We start from the raw sequence: 13,500 nt of genomic DNA on the forward strand, positions 1-13,500 counted from the left end.
TATTTGAATATGAATATTGTTATACAGGTACATGAATGTTACTAGAAGAAGGTGTGTAAATACGAGGTTCCTATTTTATTTACAAGAAAGAACATAATATTAAATGGTTGTTAGCGATGTAGACAGACGGAGAACCAACACAATTCATTATGTATTAGGAAGCAGGAAACAAAAGGTACATTAGTGGATTTCTAGTTTGTTTTTCTCAGTGAATCCCATGGGAAAATCTGATGATATTCTTTTAGTGAGGCTAAATAAGCCCTGAACACAAAATAGCTCATTGTTCCTGCATCACCAAGCAGGGCTAGCTAGGTTTCATGTGATTTATCACAAAGGTTTGTGCTTTTAATTTTATTTTAATTTTTATGATTTCATTTAGAGAAAGAATTATGCTCTTGTGATAGACATGTAAGCAAAGCAAAAAATAAAATGTTGTGATCAATGTACATGAATCTACTTGTCATTAAATAACAGAAATATTTGAGAAACAAGTTTATTAGAGATCTGTTTTCCACCTTCCATAACTGAAACTAGAAAAAATTTAAAATGTATACAAATTTTGACAGCAAATAAAGAGCCATATAAACCCTTTTCCTAAAGATTAAATGCACTCTTTGTTTTTTATCACCATTTGCATCATAGTTTTATGTATAAGTTACAATTATGCAAAAATTATTAGTTACATATGTCAAAGCAAAATATAATTGCATGTGAAAAGACTCAAAGAGTGTACCTAATTGGATAGAGATGATTCTTTGTAGAATAAACTACTGCTTATAGATAAAAAATTATAAATTCTAACCTTCAGAAACATAAACTAATACATGTACATACATATTTTATAAAGCATTTTAATCTATTTAATAATAAACAGAAGTGAACTTGTATTTCTCCTCTCAAATATTTTGTCTGGAACGAAGCACTTATTTATATACTCTCTTTTATTAACAAGTATAGTATGAGCAATTGCTTTAAGTCAGTTACTGTTAAAGGAAGCATCAATATAAAGCAAACAAATCAAAGTAAAATTAATTTTTAGTAAGAGATCAGTCTTATAAATAAAAATTTAAGCTGCAATGATAGAATCACACCTTGAATACAGGGAGTGAGTGTGCTCTAGCAGAACAGACATAGAAGAAGTCATTTTCAGATTTTTTTTTTCTGGCAAATTACATACTTCAGACTAATTTTCCTAATTAGTTGGTGTTGAAGACTGTAGAAATACACAGCTCCCCTGTTTTCCCTTAAACCCTGTCCCATGGTCCCCATGCTCCCAATTTACACAGGAGGTCTTGTCTTTTTCTACTTCCCATGTCTATTAGATCTATGTATGTCTCACTTAGGGTCCTCATTGTTGTCTAGGTTCTCTGAGATTGGGATTTACAGGCTGGTTTTCTTTGCTTTATGTTTAAAATCACTTATGAGTGAATAGAAATGATATTTGTCTTTCTGGGTCGCAGTGAGTTTTCATCTTGTTATATAATTTAGTGTATAAAATATGTGTTGGGACATGATTTATAACTAGATCTACTTGTGCCACTCGGACTGTAGACACTTAAAAGTCTGTTTTGTTCTTTTGATCAGACAAACTACACACAATTGGCTCACTTTCACCTCTGAGCAAGTTCAAAATAGACTAAAGGCTTCTCGTAAATAGATCGCAAGTTTAAAACTTTACAGCTATGCACAAGGTCAGAGTTGCAACAGATGACCAAACAAGGTTGCAACACAAAACATCCTAAGAAAATCACGACATCAGACTTGGCAAGTGAAGATTGGCATGATTTTGTTTTGTTTGTGTAAGCCAGAAGTCAAGTTTGAGTGTTGTTCCTCAGGAGATATGTATTTCATTTTACTGAGTTGCCCTAGAGTCATTAGCCTAGCCCAGTTTGTCAGTTTAAAAGATTATCAATCCTACTCTGGAGACTATACCTCAAATTATTATGAATCATTTCTAGCTGATCAATCTGCCTTTAGTAATATGGTCAGTTATTACACTACTACTAATATTATCTTTTTCAACAATGAGCTAGAGAGTTGATTATATTTTTCAACAAAGAGCTAGACACTTCCTATTCTTTTTTATAGTTATTGGAGATTCTACTCTTTCCATAGATAAAAGGCAAGAGAGTTTGGAAAGACAAAAAATAGTAAGTTTTATTTTTTGTTTTGTTTTGTCTTTTGTTTGTTTGTTTGGGAAAGAAAATCTTATTACCTGTATGTCTAGATTTGTTTTGTTTTGTTTTTCCACTTGGGTTCATCTGGAAAAAGGCAGCAGTGAACACATCAGGAACTCCATAGCAAGTCCTCTTGATCACACCAGTTTTGCTTTGGGACAAGTTCCCAGTGATTTGAAAATCAAAGAAATTTTGTAACTCCCTAACTTTCCTGATCATGGGATTGCCTTCTCCTGCTACTGTCTCTACAGCCTGATGGCCTCCTTTTTCTGTGTGGAATTCTTGTCAAGTTTTGTCTGAAATGGAGAAGGAGGCTGTGATACTTATATTTCAATTATAGAACACTAATACTTTTCTAAACAAGGTACACTTTCCTTCATATAAAAACAGGTCATATATTCTTATTTTAAAAACTTAGACATATTTGCATAGTTGATATTTAGATACATCCAAAATTAGTAATTATTACCTTTGAGTATTAAAACCTGTAGACTGTTATTTTTCTTTCTAGTCCCTAAAGTTTTGGGGTGTATTGTGGAACATATGTGTGTGTGAGTACACTTCCTTGTATGGGTGAACATTGACTAGAAATTATTAACTGCTAGTAAAGGAAGGTTCAATTTTTACTGAGTTCTGTCTTTTGCAAGATGACCATGCTCTACTTGAAAGAGTACACATTCAGTAATGTGCTTATCCTGAAGAAAAAACACCACAATTTGTTGGAGAAGAGAGGGAGATAGTATCTGGAAAGTGTTTTGGGTGCTATATGATCAACACACAGAAAATAACAGAGAGCTGATTAATTTTTCAGCAAAGTTAAAAATAAAGACTTGCGCTGTTTTATTTGTATTATCCAATTGCTGTAAAGTACATGAAGTAATGAAGCAGAGAACTTCATTAAGAAGCATACACAAAATGATTTAATTAAGACAGCATTCAGCATGATAATAGAAAATATAGATTAAAAATTGCAACTAACCTTAAAATAGAGGCCATTTTAAATAATAGTGACTGGTTAACATTAAAATTTACATATATACTTACACACAAACTATATATATAATTTATATATATTCATGTCTTGAACACTATTTGGTTTTATTCCTCTTATCCACATAACAGTAATATCATGTATGTATTTATCTGTATAGTAATAATCTGTTACTATTATGAGCACACACAAATGATACATTTCCTAACTTATTTGAAGGATCAATTTAATGTGATTTTTTTAAAATAAAGGAATAAAACTCTTAATATTTTAGCACTGCTTGTGTCTATAGTCCTTTAAGTATCACTGTTCCCAGATTTCACTAATGCAGATGCAAGTGTAATGTTACCACTGTCTACAATAGAGAAAAGAGTAGAAATGGGTTTTACAATTATTTATCTGAAAAGGAATTACTCCAAATTAATGCATAATCTATCCCCATTTCTTTATTCTGTAGTTTTCATAGAGTCTACTCTTTAAAACATGTTTGCCACCCCAAGAAATTATTGGGTGAGCATGAATGTTATCTAGGGACAAATTAGCTTGACAAGAGATGAGATATCTCCAAGTCCTACACGTCTTCCCACCTGAGATTAAAATGTAGAATCTTCGTATACTTATTTCAAGTTTTATGAAAGATTGTAAAAGATGGAAGTGGCAATTTGTTCAGAGTAAGTTAAGAAGTTTCACATCTTGATCAGTTGAATACAAAACTGAGATACTGAATTATATCGTAATTCCATAATAAATACTTACAGTTTTTGTTATAATCTTTATTTTATATATTGCTTCATGCCTGTGCAATTATATGTATACACATGTTTATATTCCTGTGTGGAAAATTTAAATGTATTTCAAGATTACTCTTTTTCTCTTTATGTCACTTTTCTTGACCCTTTATTAACTCCTTGAACTCTGAGTATCCCAAATGAGACAAGCCAACTGAAAAATTAAAAGCTGACATATACAAAGCAAAGGACACAAGCAACATTTGCTTTGTTTGCTGAGTTATTTCCCTGGGAACGATTGCTTCTAAAACTAATCATTCACCTATGGATTTCATTTCTCTCAATAGCTGAATCCTAGTCAATTGTTTAAATGGTACTACTGTTTATTATCCACTCATCCACAAATGGATATGGAGGCTATTTCTATTCCCTGGCTATTGTGAAGCAGAGTAGCAATGAAATGGCTGAGAAGGTATCTCTGTGATAGATATGCAGTATTTCGTGTATATGCATAAGAGGGATGCAGCTGAACGACATGGTAGAACTCTTTCTGACCTTTATAGGGGCTAAGTTCTTTCCTTATTGAATGTATGAAATTGTTCTCCCACCAGCACTGAGTAAAATTTCCCCTCCCAACATTCACGTCATTATTTGTTCTTATATTATTTTTGTCTTAGCCATTTTGATTGGGATAGGATAAATTCAAAAGCAGTTTTAAGCTGTGTTCCTCTGGTATCTCAGAACATTGAACATTTTTGAATATTAGTTTTTGTCATTTATTTTATTTTATGTTTATAGAAATAATTTTTAATTTAATTAAAATAATTTATTTTAAGGTCATAACATAATTACATAATTTTAAAATTCTCTTTCCTTTTATTTAACCCTCTCATAAATTGCCCATTTCTCCCTTTCAAACTCATGGCATAATTTTTCATTAATTGTTGGGATATATGTGTATGATACATAATTTTATATACACATATAATATACATGAATAATGTGCATAAATTTATAATATATACAAAGTATCATATAAATGTGTATAAACTATTATATATTATATTATACTATACATAATATATTATGTGTTATCTACAATAATACTACATATTAGATAAAATATATTATGTTATTCAACTTTTATGGGCAAGGACTTCTATTAAAATATAACTTGGGTTTTAGCAAATATTTTTCCTTGCCCTATTTCATTATATATTTGTCTCTGCTAAAAAAAAACATGATTGGTTCTTTTTTTTTTTACTTTGTATTAAAACATGGTTTTAGATGTTTTTCAAGTTTAGAAAAAAATAAACATAAAAGTTGAACTGTATTTCAAAGGATTGTTCATTTTGTTCTACCTGTGATTTGGAAGTCTCCCATTATAATGAGAAATTCTCTTTACTCAGAATGGAACATTAAGTGGTTTGCAAACAATAAAGAATCCTGGAAATGGCAAATAAAAAGGAAAACTGAATGCAAAGCATTCTACTTAGACCTTTTCAAGTATAATCAAAGTGAAGGTACTTCTGCCTACTGCCAAGAAAGCAAAGATAAATAAATAAATAAATAAAAATCCATTATTTGGTGAATAAGAGATGCAGCTTTTGATATGATACAATCATAGTCAAATTGTTTCAGATATGGTGTTGAGAAGTAATGGATTTTGAAATGGTGCAATCAGAACAAAGAGGATTTTAGGTCCCTGAGGATAAAGTAATTCAATGAATAGCTTTCTCTACTTTTGCAAATATTGAATGTTTTAAGCAATACTAAGGTGATTACATTAATTTGTACGCTATTTCAATGACCTTTAAAAGTTGTCATAGAAATTATTATGCTGATTATATTCCTTTCCATAGGTAAGAATTTCTATATTACAACAGAACTATGTATAAATGAAATGTCTATAAATATCTCTAAACGCTAGAGCCTTTCTCAAGAGCCTGACAGCCATGTCTTTGAAATATAATATGCTGGGAGGAAATCTCCTCCCTCCCTCTAGTGATTACATAGCTTAACTTACTCCTGGTTCTGAAACTAATGCCTTCTGAAACAGAAAAAGAGAGGCTTGGGTTACTTTGAATGAGGGCAAGTTGATAACATACAAGACCACTGAAATTGCCAGGTGTATAGGGAGAGATTGTCTACATGCAGAATGCTGTCATGTTTTATTACTTGACATCTACATCATGTTAATCCTGATGTGTATATAATTCATTATTTAATATGGTTAGATGTGTCTTTGATTTAACAATCCTTTTTTCTACAATAAGTAGAACTAATATAAGTGAAATCGGTATGGTACAATGATTCACATTTTTATATTTACATTTTACTTTTCTTATTTAAAACTTCTTTTTAAGTGACTTCTCATTTTTGTCTTTCCTTGAAAATTTATCCAATATAGTCAGATCACTGGTTCTCACCCTAACTTCTTCCAGGTACCTCCCACTTCCTATCTAGCCAACCCCATACCTTTTTTTTTTCCTCTTTACTTAGAAAGCAAATAAATAAGAACCCAAGCAAACCGTAAGTAAAAAACACAAGAAATGGACAATCATGTTTTCACATGCACATAAGAAAAAGTACATAAAAATGTGTTTTATATAAGCAATATACAAATATAACACATAAACAAAAGACCAGTAAGTTTTAAAATGCCCAAACAGAGCAAAATGGGACAAAACAAAACTTTTAGAAAATTGTCATTGAGTTTAATTTGTGATGTTCACCTAAAACTGGGTATGAAGCCAGCTCTTAAGTGTGATACTATACCCAAGGATATGTTTTAGTTCCATCCATGTTTAAAGTGTGGTTTATATATCTAGAGATATATCTTCATTTCGTCTGTCTTTATTTGATTACTTTTACATGACAACAAGGAGTGAAGAAGCCTTCTTGCATTGCCTCTGTTCTGGGACCATAGTTGAGACTCAAGTGATTGATTATGTCGTCGTGATGTTGGAGAAAGCACAGTGGCGAACACAAGACTCTACACTTCACAAAATGGAACTTCACATCTTTGTGCTGCTACAGTTTAAAATAAGATGTATTGGGAAGCTAAAATACTGGCAGAAATGCCCTGGAGAATAGTTCTCAGATGGAATCCTCTGCCACCTCTGCTTTTTGGCTAAATAAACCCAGAAATAAAAGTATAAAAATAGTGCAATTGGGACCAGGAACTGTAAGGTAAAATGTATAGCTTTCTAAATGTCAGATGCCTCTAGGTAAGTTGCTTTAAGGAATATTCTTCCTGATTTTCTTCATTTTTTTTTCAGTGAGTGTTTGCCTGTTTGTATATTAAAAATCATAAGATGAATAAAAGCTTATTAACTTTAAAGAAAAGGGCCAGGTAAAAGATTAGATATCCCCAGAATCTCGGTATGAACTCCTTTTTAGCACCCTACCCCTGTGATCGCCATTTAAATAACTCAGACCACACACACAGAGCACAGAGGAAAATGCAGGCTGGAACACACTTGAGGGACAAGAGGATAAAAGCCACAGAGATTTTCGTCCGACGTCCATTTTAGGTAGGCTTTATGCTATTTCTAGCCTCCAGAGCAGTTTTCTCTGAGGACCTTTTCCTCTCCAGGAACATGGCATGCCCTTTTGTACTGCTATTTATAAGAAGACACAATTGTGTATGAAGGTTCCTCTATATAAATAAAAGGGTTGGGGCTCCTAGAAATGTATAAATATTAATTCATGATCTCCAAGACACTTAGGAAGTCACATATTCCCCGAGGCAGACTCAGGTCCTGTTCTTCTGAAAAAGTATTCAAGGACTCAAAAATCCCAGTCCTTTGTTTTACAGGATTTTGGTTATGAGGGAGTGGTTTGGTCACACTGTCACTCAAGCTAATATCTAAGCAGCTGCACAATATTGAAACTTTCTTGAGTCCATTTCCTGTGTTTGGATAAATAATTAATTACTAAGCTTATTTCAGTAGTGGAAAACCCTCAGTTACACATATCTGATATAATCCTACCTAACAGAAACTTAGCTGACTGAACTCTTAACGCCTTTCTCTCCCCGTTTCTCTCAGATTTTAATACTGACTGATACTAATGATTAACTTGTGGTTTTCCAACATTCTGAAGTAAATTTCATATCTCTTGACTCTTTCTGAAACTGTTACTCAACTCATTGATAACCCACAATAGTTACAGTGTGAAGAAGTTTTTTCTACTCCTCACCAATGTTGTATGTGGGTTTCTATTGGTGGTCTCCAGACATGTTTGTAATCTACCTCAATAGGATGGGTAACTGTACAGATTGTTGGTAACTGCAGAAACTGAAATGATGTCTGTATGTGACTTGCCATTATTAGTGTCAGTACAGCATTCTAGCAAATACTGATATATCCTCAAAGAAAAGACAAATGAATTATTGTGGAGACTATAATAGGTATTTCCCTAGGTTTGTCGTTGCTGAGTATTTTTTTTTTTTTTTTTTTTTTTAGTAGATGGCGACAGAGTTTATCCATGGTGTTGGAGGCTGTCCTGGAACTTGCTCTGTAGACCAGGCTGGTCTCGAACTCACAGAGATCCGCCTGCCTCTGCCTCCCAAGTGCTGGGATTAAAGGCGTGCGCCACCACCGCCCAGCTGGTTGCTGAGTATTTTGCAGTATTTTTCCAGATTCTTCCTGAAATAAAGGCGAAGTATGAAAAAGACACACCCGACTGTAGCAGTTTCAAGTAAGTAAAATATTTTAAAGGTCTCCAGACTTCAGTCACCATTGATCACTTAGATTTCTTTATGTTATTACATCTTTGATTACTTATTTTGGTTTGCTGTCCTGGAGTTCTACTGACAGACTTTTGCATACTACCACATAGACTCCTACTTGCCCAAACCCCATACTCATACAGATTTCTTACACATAATTTAAATGAATTGTGAAGAAATCTTATGAAACAAAGAATAATGCTCTTATCAAATCATATTTCCTGCACTGCCCCTACTGGAGATAGTATGTGTTTATGTGTCTACCTTGTTTTTTTTTAACATTTTAAAAATTATTATTTGAAAATTTTATGTATGCAAGTAGTATGTTCAAAATAAATACACTGTCCCAACCCCTGCTCTTTAATTCTTCTTCTATTACCAACTACCTTTCCTTCCCAATTTCAGTTTTATTTTAGAACCCACTAAATCAAGTTTGTGCTGTATTTACATGCATGAGTATAGAATTGTCCATTAGACAGATAGGTAGATTCTCAGGTGGATCATATCCTAAGATATGTGATTCTCCATTCCTTAGCAGCCAAAAATGCCCATAGCTTCTTAGCTAGGATTTGGAAGCTGTAAATCTTTATCCCGTTCTTGTTGAGGTTTCATCTGGTTTAGGTTTTATCTAGGTTTCGTGCATGCAATTACAGATGTTGTGAGTTCATTTGCTTAATCACTCTGTCCTGTGCTGCAAATAACCTTAGGCGGGCATCCCTGTACTTCTGGTTCTTTCCATCCTTCTTTTTCCTTAATGATTCCTGAGCCCTGGGGGGGGGGACGGATGTGATAAAGATATTCCATTTAAAGCCGAACACCTCACAGCTTTTTCCTCCTCTTGACCCATTATGTGTCTTGTAGTAACCAACACTTAAAAAGAGGAGATTCTTTAATGAGGGTTGGGGGAAGCACCCATCTGTGGGGATAACAAATTACCTTCACATTTGCCCAAAAGCACTAATAGAAAATTTAAAAATTGCCGAAACCAATGCCGTGTGACATAGCCTAGTCTTCCTGGGCTATACTTGCCTTCCAACTTATACATAATATGTGAGCAGTGACCAAGCCTCTAACACATGCAAACAGCAAGTATTTGCTGTTATATTAAATTTTTCAACACATACAATGCAGTATAGAGTTATGAGCTAAGATATGGATTTTTCGCATGCCTTGTATATCAAGAGTAGAACTGCAGAACCTACATATTCAACACTTAAGGCATGATTTCAGTAGAACTAAGCAGCATTTAACTCAGAAATAGGAGTTACAATTCTAAATATTATATAAACTATGACTTTGACTGGAAGCAATGTTACAAATGGTTTCTGATTAGTTTTAAGAGACAAAAATATCAGAATTATGTAATTAGAGACCATAACGAGAAATAAAACATATAGTCATATTGAAGGTAAATTCTGTGTGTGTGTGTGTGTGTGTGTTAGAATGTGATGTGTTCATTGGCTCCCCTTTGACTCAAAGGCTCATGTATTTAAATACTTGGTCACCAGTTGATGGAACTGTTTGGAAAGGATTAAGAGGTATGACCTTGTTGGAGAAGATGTGTTACCAGGGCCAGACTTCGGGGCTATAAAAATGCATTCTGATTCCCAGTTAACACTCTGTCTTTGCCTTCTTCATGCAGATAAGGATTTGAACTCCCAAATACTGCACCAGTGACCTGTCTGCCTATCTGTGCTACATTCCTGGCCACTAGGGTCCTGGACTCTAAGGCTTTGTACCATAGTCATCCAATGCACTATTTTTTTTTCTTTAGCCATGGTGTTTTTTTTTTACATCAATAGGGAAACAAACCATATACATACTTTGTGTTATCATACTATCGACCTTAAATATTAGTATGTACATGTTAGGCAATGGATTGTGCTTCCCTGGGCCGACTATCCAGTCTCTATTCTGCTGGACTTCTCAAGTATCACTGGACACTTGTACTTGGAAATAACTTTCTCACTGCTGGAGCAAAATACCTGAAAAATTCAACATAAGAAAGAAATGGTCGATTCTGGCTCTCAAATCTAGGGCTTTCAGAGAAAGTAAAACAAAGTATGGAAGCAAAGGAGTAGGAGGAAAATGGTCAAACTGTATGCACAGTCAAGAAGCAGAAAACAATGCAAACCAATAAATGCTAGTGTATAACTCACTCCCTCCTCTTCCACAAGTCTGGCTCTTATGTAGAAGAGGGTGTCTGTCTTTCTCTATAAGCTAATCTTATATACCTCTAACAAACCTCCCCAGAGACTTGTATTCAAGGTGATTCTGGATTCTGTAAAGATGGCAACAGTATAATCATGTGCATGTGAATATGCAAAATAAAACCAGAAAAGAACAAATAAAACACTGCAGTTCTAAGGGAGCTGAGTAGAAAAGTGTAGTTTAACGTGGATGCCAAAATTAGCATCGCTTTGCTATTATCCTAACAATGGCAGACAATCCTTTCTTTATCAAACAGCTTGTACTTAAAAACAATTAGGATAAACCAGTGATGACTGTGACTGCTTATATTAGCCTCAAAATCTATTATTCTTTTAAGTAATCTCACCTAACATAGAAATTAACCTCTGCTCTGCAACTAAATTTAACTCCTTTGTTAGTGTAACAAGAAAATGTCATATTGTGATGATTTGTCTGAAAATGGTCCCCACATGCTCATATATTTGAATGTTTGGTCTCCAGTTAATAGGCCTTTTGGGAAGAATTCAGAAGTGTGACCTAATGAAAGGTGTGTCAATGGAGATAGACTTTGAGATCGCAAAAGTCTGCACCAGACTCATTTAGCTCTCTCCTATCTATTTGCCTCATAGTTGCGCTCAGATGTAAGCTCTCAGTCACTTCACTAATACCATGCTATCGCCTGCCATGTTATTTGTCTCGATGCTTATGGAGTATATTGCTCTCTGGCATTGTAATACTCAAATTAGATGCTGCCTTTTATAATTTTGCTTGGGAGTAGTGTTTTATCATGAGAGGGACTGATATATGCCGTCTCATAGTAAACCCAAATTTCTGCTTGAGAACAAAGCTCATCTGGTTATAGGCACCACAGAAGGTCAAGCCTACTGCCCTGGAGTGGTTCCATACTATGAGTATGGCTTTTTAATGATATCTACTTTTTAAAATTTCTTTGTGAAAAATATTCAAAGTACTGCCTATTAGTGGTTACCAAACTTTTAGTACAATATCCCTTAAGTGTCTTTAGTAGTTTTACCACAGTTCCTCTCTATAGATTCATTGACAAAAGCAAACTAATTAAGCTTCATTTATGGGGAAAATTGATGTATATGTGTCCTTGTAAGATTCATATTTTCCCATGACTCTGCTCTTTCTAGTCTAACTTTCTTTTCAGTGAGTGGAATGACATGTCCCTCAATCACCATTCTATGTGACCAATGAAGTACACACATTTATCTCAGCAATTTTTCACGCAGATTTAACATTTTATCTTCAGAAAAACTAAAAATAAAGTTTTTATATGACAACTTTGGGCTGTAACTAGTTATATTTCACATGGTATATTTTCACCTCATTTTTATTTACTTAAATTTTACTATTTGTAGTGTTGGCAATTGATTTAAGGCATTGCACACACTATGCAAGGGAGTTAAATCTGTAAACATTTTTATAAATTCACTCTGAGATAAGATCTTACCAAGATGCCCAAGCTGGCCTTGAACATGCTCTGTAGATCAACATCATTTGGATTTATAAACTTGTCTTAGCTTTCTGATACCTGTGCTCACAGGTTTGCACCACAAGTCTTCCTTGAACTTAATTTTTATTTTTTCTCTACTACTTTAAAAAGAGGCTGTATTGTGGTGCCATCCAGGCTAGCCTGGAAGACAGAGTTCCAAAAGTCATAAAAATTCTCCTGTCCCAGCCCCATGAGTGCATTTATTAGAGAAGTCATTAATGAACATTTTGCTTTCATTTATATTTTCATTTAAAATCCATTACTATTTAATGGCCATGCAATGATAATACTTTATCACTATGTGATAAAAATGAAGTTTATTATTGTCCTGAAGTTTATGTAGATTTCTTCTGTGTAATCCAATGAATGAACAGTAATATACACATTGGAAAATTTATCAAAAACTTCAACTGCAATTCTTATTAAATTTAGATTTTTAATAAATAATGACATTTTTTTACTGCTAATCATTCTTATACTATATTTTGTGTCTTGGGGGTTTTAAATGTTAAATTTCAATTTTATTCAAGTCTAAATTTAACCAATCTTTTGGTGTCCTTTTCAGGTAATAGGAACCAATGAATCTGCTGAAGAGTTATTGCTTCCTTTCCTATCTGGATGTCGTTCTTTTCGGCAAGATCGGAACTAAATAATGATGCAATCAAACAGGGGGTTCATCATCCTAAACCGGCTCCTTTCAGAAACATGGCGACTTAATGTGACCATAGATGTCGTTGACTCTCACTCTCAATTGCTGTTTTTATTCTTGTTCTCTCTTGATCCTCACACTATCCTTCTGAGGAAACAAGTCATGAAGGTGGCCTGAGACTAGAACCACAGTATTTTCCCACCTTAGTGTATAACCGACCAAAAACATTTGTAGGGGCTAAAATGCTTTGGGGTGGACAAGGCAGTAATTTTAAATACCTTCAAACCTATTTTTGAGTATTTGCTTTTGTTTTGTTTAATTATAATTTCACATTTATAAATGCATGTAGCTGATTGAGTCTGTTTAATGGTGCTTTCATTTATTGATTTTATGGCTTGGTATTGAAGAACATCTTGGGGCCTCATCCTGGTGACGACTTAGTCTCCCTATTAGCAGGCTGTAGTTCTTTGTTGATGGGTAAGGGCCCTCATCCTGGTGACGACTTAGTCTCCCT

Source organism: Microtus ochrogaster, linkage group LG3 (assembly GCF_000317375.1).
Source record: "Microtus ochrogaster isolate Prairie Vole_2 linkage group LG3, MicOch1.0, whole genome shotgun sequence".
Taxonomy (NCBI): Eukaryota; Metazoa; Chordata; class Mammalia; order Rodentia; family Cricetidae; genus Microtus; species Microtus ochrogaster.